The sequence below is a fragment of the Erpetoichthys calabaricus genome, chromosome 13 (genome assembly GCF_900747795.2).
Source record: "Erpetoichthys calabaricus chromosome 13, fErpCal1.3, whole genome shotgun sequence".
Classification (NCBI taxonomy): domain Eukaryota; kingdom Metazoa; phylum Chordata; class Cladistia; order Polypteriformes; family Polypteridae; genus Erpetoichthys; species Erpetoichthys calabaricus.
This window is the reverse complement of record NC_041406.2, coordinates 131,393,693-131,405,795: the sequence shown is the minus strand read 5'-3', so window position 1 is coordinate 131,405,795 and position 12,103 is coordinate 131,393,693. Positions and strand designations below refer to the sequence as shown.

The 12,103-nt window shown below is 37.8% G+C and overlaps 1 pseudogene; it reads right to left on the bottom strand.

Moving 5' to 3' along the window:
* LOC114663839 (lanosterol 14-alpha demethylase-like) overlaps positions 1-12,103 on the bottom strand; it is a 60,538-nt pseudogene that overhangs the window by 22,113 nt on the left and 26,322 nt on the right.

The window sequence follows — 12,103 nt, the reverse complement described above, 5'->3', positions numbered from 1 at the left end:
GAAGTTCAAGATCAACATTATATTTTCATAAGCAAAGAAGAAGCTGAAAAGGAACTAAAGAAGCTGTTTCCGACACTTTTTTGAAAATTAATAAGGAGTTAATAAGGAGCCGTATTCTATCAAGGCACGGGAAGGACCTATGATCTGCTCTCTGGATCCATGTTTAAAGAGACTGGTATTATAATTATACATCCCTTTTTTTTTCTTTTTTTCTTTTTTCCTTTTCTTTATCTGGACTTATATGTTTATGTTTTAATCAGAGTTATAGAGTTATAGACGTGAGTGTGAAAATGTGGAAGTAATTAAAGTAGGATTCGTTTTTTTTTTTCTTTCTTTTTTTTTTATTTTTATTTTACTATACCTTAAAGTAGACTGTTTAACGTCATACCCTTGATTTATTGCTTTTCCTTACTATTTATACTATTACCATTATACTATTACAGTAGGAATTACCAGGTTTATCCTAGACTAGTTTTTAAAATCATTCCCAGGGTTATTTTTTTTATTTATTTTTTTTTTAATCTTAATATCTTAACTTAAAAGCGCTGAAGATTATTTCAAGCTTAAATATTGTTAATGAGAACATTTTCGGCAGATAGTATTAAGAATTTAACTGCAAAAGATATCTCTGTTTTTAATTCTGTACCGCCGGCTGGCATGGTGGGGTTTGTTTTGTTTTGGACGTGCTCTGTCTCTTCGTAAGTCAGAGGACTGGAACATCGCGAAGTGGGATCTAGCCTCATGTGGGGAGGCAAAATGGGGAGGTGGGGGGATAAAGGGGGGGAGAGAAGGAGAGCAGGTTATATCTAATCTATTCTTGTAATTCTTATAATTATAAACATCAATGCAACAATAGGCTAAAATGCAATAACTCATGGGGAATCTTGAAACTAAGATTAAAACTGCCATATTACCAATTAAAACTATAAAATGACATTAAAAACTCAGAATCAATGTCTCCATGATGGGACAGTTAACTTTGTGAGCTGGAATGTTAAAGGCTGAATCACGAATTAAAGAGAAAGAAAGTATGCCTCTCACCTAACAGGCTTAAACGCTAAAATAGTATTTTTACAGGAGACCCACTTACTAACCAAGGATCAGTTCAGATTACAAAAAGACTGGACTGGCCAAATGTTCCATTCTAGCTTTATAAAGAAAACTAGAGGGGTGGGAATTCTCATACATAGAACAGTTCCATTTGTAGCATCAGATGTAGTGTCGGACCCTGAAGGGAGATATGTGATGGTAATGGGCAACTTATATAACAGTAAAATGATTTTGATAAATGTTTATGCACCCAATGTTGATGATAAGGAATTCATGCAAAATCTATTTGCATCCATTCCCAATGTGAACACTCATAAAATTATAATGGCTGGGGACTTTAATTGTGTTTTAAATCCACTCTTAGATAGGACTCCTGTGACAGGGGGGAAGACATCTAATACTGCAAAGATAATTACACAGTTTCTAAATGATCACAACTTATCAGACCCCTGGAGGTTTCTTAACCCAAACTCAAGAACATATTCGTTCTACTCACCAGTGCATTATAGCTACTCAAGAATAATTTTTTTATAGATAATAATTTCTTGCCTACAATTAAATCATGCAAATATGACACAATTGTTATCTCTGACCATGCCCCTCTAGTATTAGAGCTAAAATCAATAAGCCCCTCACACTCACCTCGCAGATGGCGTCTTAACCCTCTTTTATTGGCAGACGAGAACTGCACAGAATTTATATCCAAACAAATAAGCTTCTTCCTAGAGACAAACACGTCCACAGAGGTTTCTGCAGGAACACTCTGGGAAACTCTAAAGGCCTTCTTAAGAGGACAGATTATTTCATATCTTTCCCACAGAAATAAATTAGAAACCAAGAAAGTGTCAGAGCTAAGAAATGAAATTACTAGAATAGATGAAGAACAAGCCAGGCGTCCAAATGAAGTTCTCCACAGGAAAAGGCAGGCCCTACATACAGAACTTAACATCATAACAACTAAAGAAACTGAACAACTTATTTATAAGTCTAGACAGCATTACTATGAACACGGAGAAAAAGCTAATAAGCTTTTAGCTCAACAAATTCATAAACAAGAAGTTCACAATGCAATACCAGTAATCACCATCAAGAATGGAGAAGAAATCATCAACCATAATAAAATAATGCACACATTTAGAGATTACTATAAGTCTTTATATTCCACTGAGCCCAAAGAAGACAACACACAATCTAATGCATTTCTGGATACTTCACAGATACCACAAATAGATGCTTTAAGTGCTGAGGAACTGGATAAACCTCTAACGCAAACAGAATTACTAGACGCTATAAAGTCACTACAAAGCGGGAAATCATCAGGCCCTAATGGTTACCCCGTAGAATTTTATAAGAAATTCTCCACTCAGCTAGCTCCCCTCTTATTGGCAACATTTACAGAAGCTAGAGACAACCAAATACTACCTCAAACATTTCGACAAGCATTAATCACCGTCTTTCCTATACAAAATAAGGACTTGTTACAATGTGCATCATACAGACCAATTTCACTCCTGAATAATGATGTTAAGATACTCTCAAAAATCCTAGCTAGAAGGATGGAGAAAGTGCTGCCCTCGGTAATATCACAAGATCAAACTGGATTTATTAAAGGCCGACACCTATCTTCAAATCTCCGACGCTTGTTTAATGTTATATATTCACCAGCAAAATCAAACACCCCAGAGATATTACTATCATTAGACGCAGAAAAAGCATTTGATATGATTGAATGGAATTACCTTTTCACTGCATTGGAGAAATTTGGGTTTGGCCCGAATATTTGTGCTTAGATCAAACTACTGTATACCAATCCAGAAGCTTCAGTTTGTATTAATAACATTTGCTCAGACCACTTTAAACTAGAACGTGGTACCAGACAAGGATGTCCCTTGTCGCCACTGTTGTTTGCAATAACTATTGAACCACGGGCGGTTTACTGCCGAAATTCTTATCAGATAAAGGGGATTGTCAGAGAAGGACTGGAACAGAAAATTTCTCTATATGCAGATGATATGGTCTTATATATATCGGACCCAGAAAACACTGTCCCTGCTGTTTTAACAGCACTAACAGAATTTCAAAAGATATCTGGTCTTAGAATTAATCTGAATAAAAGTATACTCTTTCCAGTGAATTCACAAGCATGTAATATTAGATTAAACACCCTACCTTTTACCATAGCAGATCAGTTTAAATACCTAGGGGTAAATATCACAAGGAAACATAAAGCTCTTTGTCAACAAAATTTTGGCGTCTGTATGGAAAAAATTAAGCAAGACTTGCATAGATGGTCAACCCTTCATCTCACTCTAGCCGGAAGAATTAACATTGTTAATATGAATATCCTTCCTAAACTTCTCTTTTTATTTCAAAACATTCCAATATATATCAATAAATCATTTTTTAAACAGTTAGATTCAACAATAACTGCATTCATTTGGAACTCAAAACACCCACGTATCCGAAGAGCGACCCTACAAAGACCTCAGGCAGAAGGTGGCATGGCTTTACCTAATTTTCAGTTTTATTACTGGGCAGCAAACATACAAGCCATAAAAACCTGGACACAAATAAATGAACATACACAGGCTTGGTCTGCAATAGAAGTAAAATCCTGTAGTACTTCTTTATATTCCCTGCTCTGCTCTCCAATAAATGCAAGTTATCGCAAATATACTAATAACCCAATTGTGCTTTACTCACTCAGAATATGGAACCAAATTAGAAAGCATTTTAAGATGGAAAATCTTTTATCAGTGGCACCTCTGCAAGAGAACCACCTCTTTCAACCTTCGTAAGTATATCCAGTTTTTAATACCTGGAAAAGTTTTGGGATTAAAATGCTCAGAGATCTTTATATAGACAACATATTTACATCTTTTGAACAATTACGTTCAAAATTCAACCTCCCAGCTACACATTTCTTTTCCTATCTTCAAATTAGAAATTTTGTTAAACAGAAATTGCCCGGTTTCCCCCACCTTGCACCCTCCACAATGCTGGAAAAAAATACTGCTCAATTTCGAGGAAACAAACACTATTTCTGCAATATATAAAATCTTATTAGAATCCCTACCTTTCAAAGATCCAAGAGGACACTGGGAAGAAGATCTCTTAATCAATATATCAGAAAAGGAGTGGAAGGTAGCAAAGCAGAGAATTCACTCGAGTTCTATATGCGCAAAGCATAGAATTATTCAACTAAAAATTATATATCAAGCCCATCTGTCTCGCTTAAAACTGTCCAAAATGTTTCCAGGTCAAGATCCAACCTGCGAGTGCTGCAACCAAGCTCCTGCCTCACTGGGTCACATGTTTTGGGCCTGCACCAAACTAACATCATTTTGGACCAAAATTTTTAAGTGCCTCTCAGACAGCCTTGGTATCACAATCCCTCCTAACCCATTAACAGCTGTGTTTGGTGTTCTTCCAGATGGACTTGAATTGGAGAAGGACAAGCAAACGGTGATTGCATTCACTACACTTTTGGCACGCAGACTTATTTTGTTAAATTGGAAGAATCCTAATTCTCCTCTTATAAGTCAGTGGGAAACCAATGTTTTATATTATTTGAAATTGGAAAAAATCAAATTTTCAGTTAGAGGATCTGTACAAAATTTTTTCAAAACATGGCAGGATTTAATCAATATTATTTTAGAATAAGAGAAATAACTATTATCGCATTTAACTCCCTTCTCCATCTCTTATTTACATAGATATTTACTTCTCCCTTTCTTTTGTTTAATGTTGCCTTATTAAAAAGCCTTAAGCAATTCTCCTTTAGCTAAGCTCTCCTTCTCAGGGGTGGGGTTTGATTAGTCTTCAAATTTGTTGGGTTATAAATTGATCTATTTGTATGGAATGATTACAATGAAAATTAATAAAATAAAAATAAAAAAAAAAAAACAAAAAAAAACAACATATAATACTACAAAAAATCTTGAACAAATAACATAAATTGTGATAAAAATTCAAACCCTGAGTACCTGGACAGATATAGGGGTAAACTGAAAGAAGGGGCAGAATGTCAGGTCAGTTTAATGTCTTCCTAAACAAATGAGTTAAAACAAATGAATGGAGTCAGCTGATGTCATTAAATTTGGGAGGACATTCCACAGTCAGGGCGCTATATACAGCTGAAGGCCCTGCTGTCACCCACAGAGTGCAGGTTAGTGGGGGGCACAAAATGAAAGGACCTTAGTGGGCAGGTCAATAACAGAATTTGATATTCAATCCTGTAAGGCACAGAGAGCAGTGAAGTAGTAGTGACTTACAATAATCAATGCAACATGTGATAAAAGCAGGGACAAGTTTCTCCGCATTAGAAAAGGAGAGGAAAGAGCAAATATAAGAAATCTGACACAGGTGGAAGTAAGAACGTTTCTTAATATGGTTTACATGGTGAAATAAGAAAAGGAGGAATCAACGTGACACCGAGATTCTTTGCAGTAAAAGAAGGTCTGATGCGATCTTCACCAAGAATGGTTGAAGATGAGCTTGTTTTGTTAAGTTGCACTTTAGTGCAACTTTGAAGGAGTTCAGTTATGTTACAATTTCATTTTAAAGAGTTTTGCTCTGTTCAGGTTTTAATTTTACTTTAATTTCACTGAGGCAAGTTGTGAACTGAGAAATCTGTGATGAAGAGTCACTTTTAACACTGAAATAGATCTAACCATCATCTGCATAAAAATGATAACCCAGACCAAAGCTACGAATAACTTGTTCAAGGGGAAGCACAGAGATACAGAAGAGCAGAAGATGTCATTTAATTAACAAAGGGAAGTCAGATGGAGGAACTCCAGTGAGAAATTAAGGTGTGAGGGTTACCTTGGACTTGACATAAGCTGCATGGCCACAACGCCATATGCAATAACTTTTACACAAACTGGGACAGTAGCTCCTCAAGAGGAAGGTAACAATGCTTAGCACAATAAGGAAAAATAAGCCAGAGCTCCCATCTCAACTGCTGGCCACACAGAATAGGCCAGTGAAGACATTAAAGTTTATCTAAACAAATGACACATCCTTGATGCACAATTTGATCTGCACAGGGATAGGAGATGCCATAGCCAGAAATGATAATGGACTATAATGCTACAAAAAGAGGAATGGAGAATTTAGACTAAACATTACGCTGGATGCTGGCCACAGGCAATTTTTTCAACATATTGAACATCTCAGAAAAAAATACTTTTGTCATCTCGACAACCTTGAACCGAGACTGGAACAGGGAGAAGGAGACAGAGACTTCTTGAGGAGCAGGGTAAATTATTGGTGACACCTCACATGCTACTGGGACAACATGTGCCAAAGACGCCAGCATGTACAGCCATTGTGTCGACTCAACAGTCCACCAGGGGAACCAATGACGGCACCTGTAGTGTGCATACATAGTGAGTGTGTGTTTGTCTCACTGTGTGAACTGTACAGTTACTACAGTATTGTGTAGAAAATGAAAATATTCAGTTCTGCTTGATAAACAAATAGAATGTGATCTGAGGGCCAGGAGTAAACAGGATATTTACATTGCTTGTTAAAATAAAGTGACCATCTGATTTAAAAAAAAAAGTCCCTCAATAGTACATATGTAGCAAAAATGGAATCATAAGTTGAGATTCAACACAATTATTTTTCATGCTTCTCAATAAAAATTATAATACAATGTTTGTAAACTACTGCATTTGTGAAGTGTGGGGGGCTATCTAAACTATCATTGAGTGTATTTCAGTAATGTGTGTAGTGCCTTATAAAACCACAATATTACATTAAAATACAGTGCTCAAAAAAATTAAAAGAACACTTTTTTAATGAGAGTATAGCATCAAGTCAATGAAACTTGTGGGCTATTGATCTGGTCAGCTAAGTAGCAGAGGGGCTTGTTTATCAGTTTCAGGTGCTTTGGTGCACTAGAGGGGCAACAATGAGACGATCCCCAAAACAGGAATGAATGGTGTAACAGGTGGAGCCCACTGATATTTTTCCCTCCTCATCTGTTTTGTCACTCATTTTGTATTTGGCTACAGTCAGTGTCACTACTGAGGCGATACCTGGACCCAACAGAGCTGGCACAGGTAGTCCAACTTCTCCAGGATGGCACATCAACACGTGCCATTGCCAGAAGGTTTGCTGTGTCTCCCAGCACAGTCTCAAGGGCATTGAGGAGATTCCAAGAGACAGGCAGTTACTCCAGGAGAGCTGGACAGGGCCAGAGAAGGTCCTTAACCCATCAGCAGGACTGGAGGAACAGGATGAGCACTGGCAGAGCCTACAAAATGACCTCCAGCAGGCAGGCCACTGCTGTGAATGTCTCTAACCTCTGACAAAAAGAAACAGACTGCATGAGGGTGGCCAGAGGGCTCGATGTCCTCTAGTGTACCCCGTGGAGCTTGATTGGCATTTGACATAGAATACCAGAATTGGCAGGTCCACCACTGGTGCCCTGTGCTTTTCACAGATGAGAGCAGGTTCACCCTGAGTACATGTGACAGACGTGAAAGGGTCTGGAGAAGCCGTGGAGAATGTTATGCTGCCTGTAACATTGTTCAACATGACCGGTTTGGTGGTGGGTCAGTGATGGTCTGGGGAGGCATATGGAGGGACGCACAGACCTCTACAGGCTAGACAACGGCATCTTGACTGCCATTAGGTATCGGAATGAGACCCTATGTAGCTTATGTCATGTCCAGGGCAACCCTCATGCCTTAATTTATAATATAATAATTAAGTTATCTTAATTTTATAATAATATAATATCACAGCTGCAGTTGATTCAAAACTCAACTGCAAGAGTCCTGACACGAACCAACAACAGCGAGAACATCACAGCCATCCTGCTGCCCCTTCACTGCTCCCTTTGTCTTACAGGATTGAATATCAAATTCTGTTATTGACCTGCCCACTAAGGTCCTCTCATTCTGAGACGGTGGCACTGACCAGAAAGCTGGAGACAGAGCTAGAGGTAGCAGAGTTAAAGATGCTAAGATATGCATTGGGTGTGACAAGGATGGATAGGATTAGAAACGAGTGCATTAGAGGGTCAGCTCAAGTTGGACAGTTGGGAGACAAAGTCAGAGAGGCGAGATTACGTTGGTTTGGACATGTGCAGAGGAGAGATGCTGGGTATATTGGGAGAAGGGTGTCAAGGATAGAGCTGCCAGGGAAGAGAAAAACAGGAAGGCCTAAGAGAAGGTTTATGGATATGGTGAGAGAGGACATGCAGGTGATGGGTGTAACAGAATAAGATGCAGAGGACAGAAAGATATGGAAGAAGATGATCCGCTGTGGCAGCCCCTAACAGGAGCAGCCGAAAGAAGAAGAAGATCAGGTCACGACTAGGGATTAACTAAACGGATTAGCTGACAGACTCCAAAAGTGATTTATTTCTTGTTCAATTCATTTATAACCAAAAGCTCCATCAACATCAGGAGTTTTTTAGTGATTTTTAATCCTTTAATCATCATATACAATTTATTGTATTAGGAATTTGTCATTTTTTGCTTACCCAAACTTACTCTCCAGAGACATACAGTTTTTGAGGTCAGAGCGCAGGGTCAGCTATTTGTACAGCTACAGAGTAGCATTCCTTCTGTAACTGCTGGAATAGCCTGAAACCTTCAAAATACACTCCCTGACAATATATGGAAAGGTTTATGAAAACACAACTCACTAGTTTTTAAACAGATAAAACATACATTTGCTGACAAATGGATTGTTATGAGTAGCAGAGTAGGGAGATTCAAATCACTCAAACTTTCTGGCAGACAGCAGAAAGGTAACATTTCATTTTCAATGTCTCTCTGTGAAACTGAAGTTTCAATGACAGAGTTATTAATCTAAACTTGAATTTAAAAAAGATTGTATTTATTAATTATTGATTTACTGATAACTTAAGTCTATCCCTAGTGTCAGATGAAGCCTGCCATCTCTGACAGTAACAGACTACAGTATTAGCATTTAATATGTTCACATAACTGCAGGTGGCACACTGCTGTCTTACGGGGTGTGACTCTGCCGTAACCACCCATTGCCCCTGTGTCCACATGGGTTTTCCTCCCATGCCTTCAAAAATCTGCTCGTTATGTTAACGGGCAACTCTACCTTGGTTCTATCTGAGTGTGTCATGTGATGGACTTGCATCCTGTCCAGGATCGTTTTCATCCTAGTGCTGAATGCTACCAGTATCACCTCTGTCACCCGACAACCCTGAACTGATTTAAGTGGGCTTGAGATAGTTATGTTATGTAGATAAATAGAGCAAATTCAGAGTATAATAAACCCAGGCTGACTAAAACAGTGTGGTAGAAATTAAACATATCAATTAACAAAAGAAACTTATCCTCCACTAGGACAAGTTTCATAAAACATCTTTCAGAACCTGGCAGGAGAAAACTTGTCCATTGCGTCCTTTATTTACTCTTACAGCATATTCTGAAGAGGGAGCATCCACCACAGCAGTCTGTCACAGAATGGTCAAAATGGTCAAAATAATAAGGGCAGAGGGCCATTTTGTAAACAATTGAATTTACATAACAGTGCTGATCAAAGCATAAACAGCACCTGACATTTACTAATTTACACCCAATGAATTACTGAAATAACTCTGTTGTGCCACACTCTTGTTTTTCTCATATCTATATTGTTCAGCTATTACCCTTGAAATCTCTGTATATGACAATTGTCCAGACTTATTGTTTACAGCATGTCTGCTGATCTCTTAGTCATCTTTTAGTACATTTTCTGTATTACATCAATCTTCTTCTGGTACATCCTTGTGTATGTTGTTCACCTGACCTTTATCTGGTTTCCTGATATGCTAGAACAGGTTTCTGATATTTATTAACCTTTTTTATACTTCTAATATGGACACTATATTTTAATATTAAAAAGTATACCAGAATACTTTATGCACAGTAACTATATTACGCTTAAATGACTATGTGACAAACCCTAAGTCTATTTTTTCTTCCACAACAGACAACACATTTCTCCATAAAGAGTTATTTCTATGCCATATAGCACATTGCTTGTTTCTTACTTCTTTTTCCACTGTCTCCCCGTAATTCAAAATATTTTTTGGTTTTATCTTCAATCATTTCTACATGTTGCTTAAACTGAGCAACATTCACACCTGTCTTCAGCATCTTCTTTTGCTCCAAAAGGATCTGGAAAATATTACCAAACAAATCACTTACGGAGATAAGAGGAAAACCGTGTGTGAAGAGAATATTAAAAATGGCATTACCAAAAGAAAGGAAGGAGAAGGTGACCAAGAAACAATTGAAACAATGTGGTAGAGAAGGGCATGCAGGTGACTGAGTTCATTAGGGAGATGGCCATAAATAAAATCCATTGGAAAAGAGAGATACACCTTTACTTCATTGACACCCAGATAAGGGGAACTCCAGAGGGAAAGAAGATGATTCAGAATATTACGTGGCAAATATTCCTTGCATGCTTATTAAATATAGCCATAAACACTTTCATATTGTAAAGACTGGCCAATGCAGCCCTCATAGAATGCAAGACAAGTGGTACCATTCTTAAGTGAAAGTGGTAGCATGAGAATAAGGAATTAAAATATGGAATGAAGAAGTATAACAGGAGCAGGCATGAATTTACATGACTTCTACTCAGAGTGGGGATGTCCCAAACTTGAAGACTGTAGTTGGGGATACGGTTGCATGAGGATGTCATATTACACCACTAGGAATCACGAAGGCTGGCAAACTATACGACTGTACTCTAGGAATGTTTTCCAGATATGCCGAGTTCAGCCACAATGTTGGCCTTTTTTTCCTATTTCTTTTTTCCATTCTGTCATGGTATATAAAATACGAGGCACTACAGAGACGAGCCTAAATTCCAGCTGCAAAGCCCAAAACACATTTTTCTCCTGCTTCCTTGCAGAGGCATTGCATGCATTGTACTTCCATGTGATCTCTCATTACTTGTCAGCTCTTGCACACAAACAGCCTGTCCCTACGACTTAAATTGAAATTAAACTTGTTTGATTTTGTTGGGGTGTGTTGCAGACTGAGTTGCTAGGAATGTCGAACTAAATGACCGACGGTCACAGGAATGCTGCACAACTTTTTCTGAATTCCTAAGATAATGCAAATGAACCCTGCAACTGAAGATTGCTGAAAAAATCGTATCGTATGGCACAGCCTTAAATAGAATATTAGATCAGTAGCAGGATCACTCAGACAGACAGTCTAGGACGCTAAATACGTATTATAGTTAACATTTGTTTTAAATATGTGATGTGTTTCTTTTTTATCCATGTAGCATAGTTGGCATAACATTGTGATTAACTAACGGATCTGCAGATGGCAGAAAAGACCAAAAAAAAGTTGATTACTCTCAAGAAAATTACTTAGCCTCAACTGATTAGTATTTATTATTGTTGTTCTATGTTAATGATCAGTTATTATTCAAGACAGAAACACTTTGGGCATATAAACTTCTTTTGAAATAGTAAGCAACAAGATCAGTTTGCACCTTGGCTAGCAGTAATGAGTAATTATGGGATAGAAATCTGATGGTAAATCTGTGACTTTATAAAATATATTGTGAGATTTCTGAACCCCACACCAAAAGCGCGATTACCGCATCTGTGGAGGACTGCTTGTCCGTCGCAGAGGTAATCTCAGGTTTGCAGAAACACAGCACAATGCAACGGAAACAACTACAAGCCAACTACTGCTGCATGATAAACTCCTGTCAGCAATGGATGATGCAGGGAACAACAACAACATTTATTTATATAGCACATTTTCATACATATAATGTAGCTCAAAGTGCTTTACATGATGAAGAAAAAAGAGAGAAGAAAGACAAAGTAAGAATTAAAATAAGACAACACTAATTAACATAGAATAAGAGTAAGGTCCGATGGCCAGAGAGGACAGAAAAAAACAAAAAAAAAATCCAGACGGCTGGAGAAAAAAATTAAATCTGCAGGGGTTCCAAACCATGAGACCGCCCAGCCCCCTCTGGGCATTCTACCTAACATAAATGAACAGTTCTCTTTTTACTTAGGGTTCTCATGGAA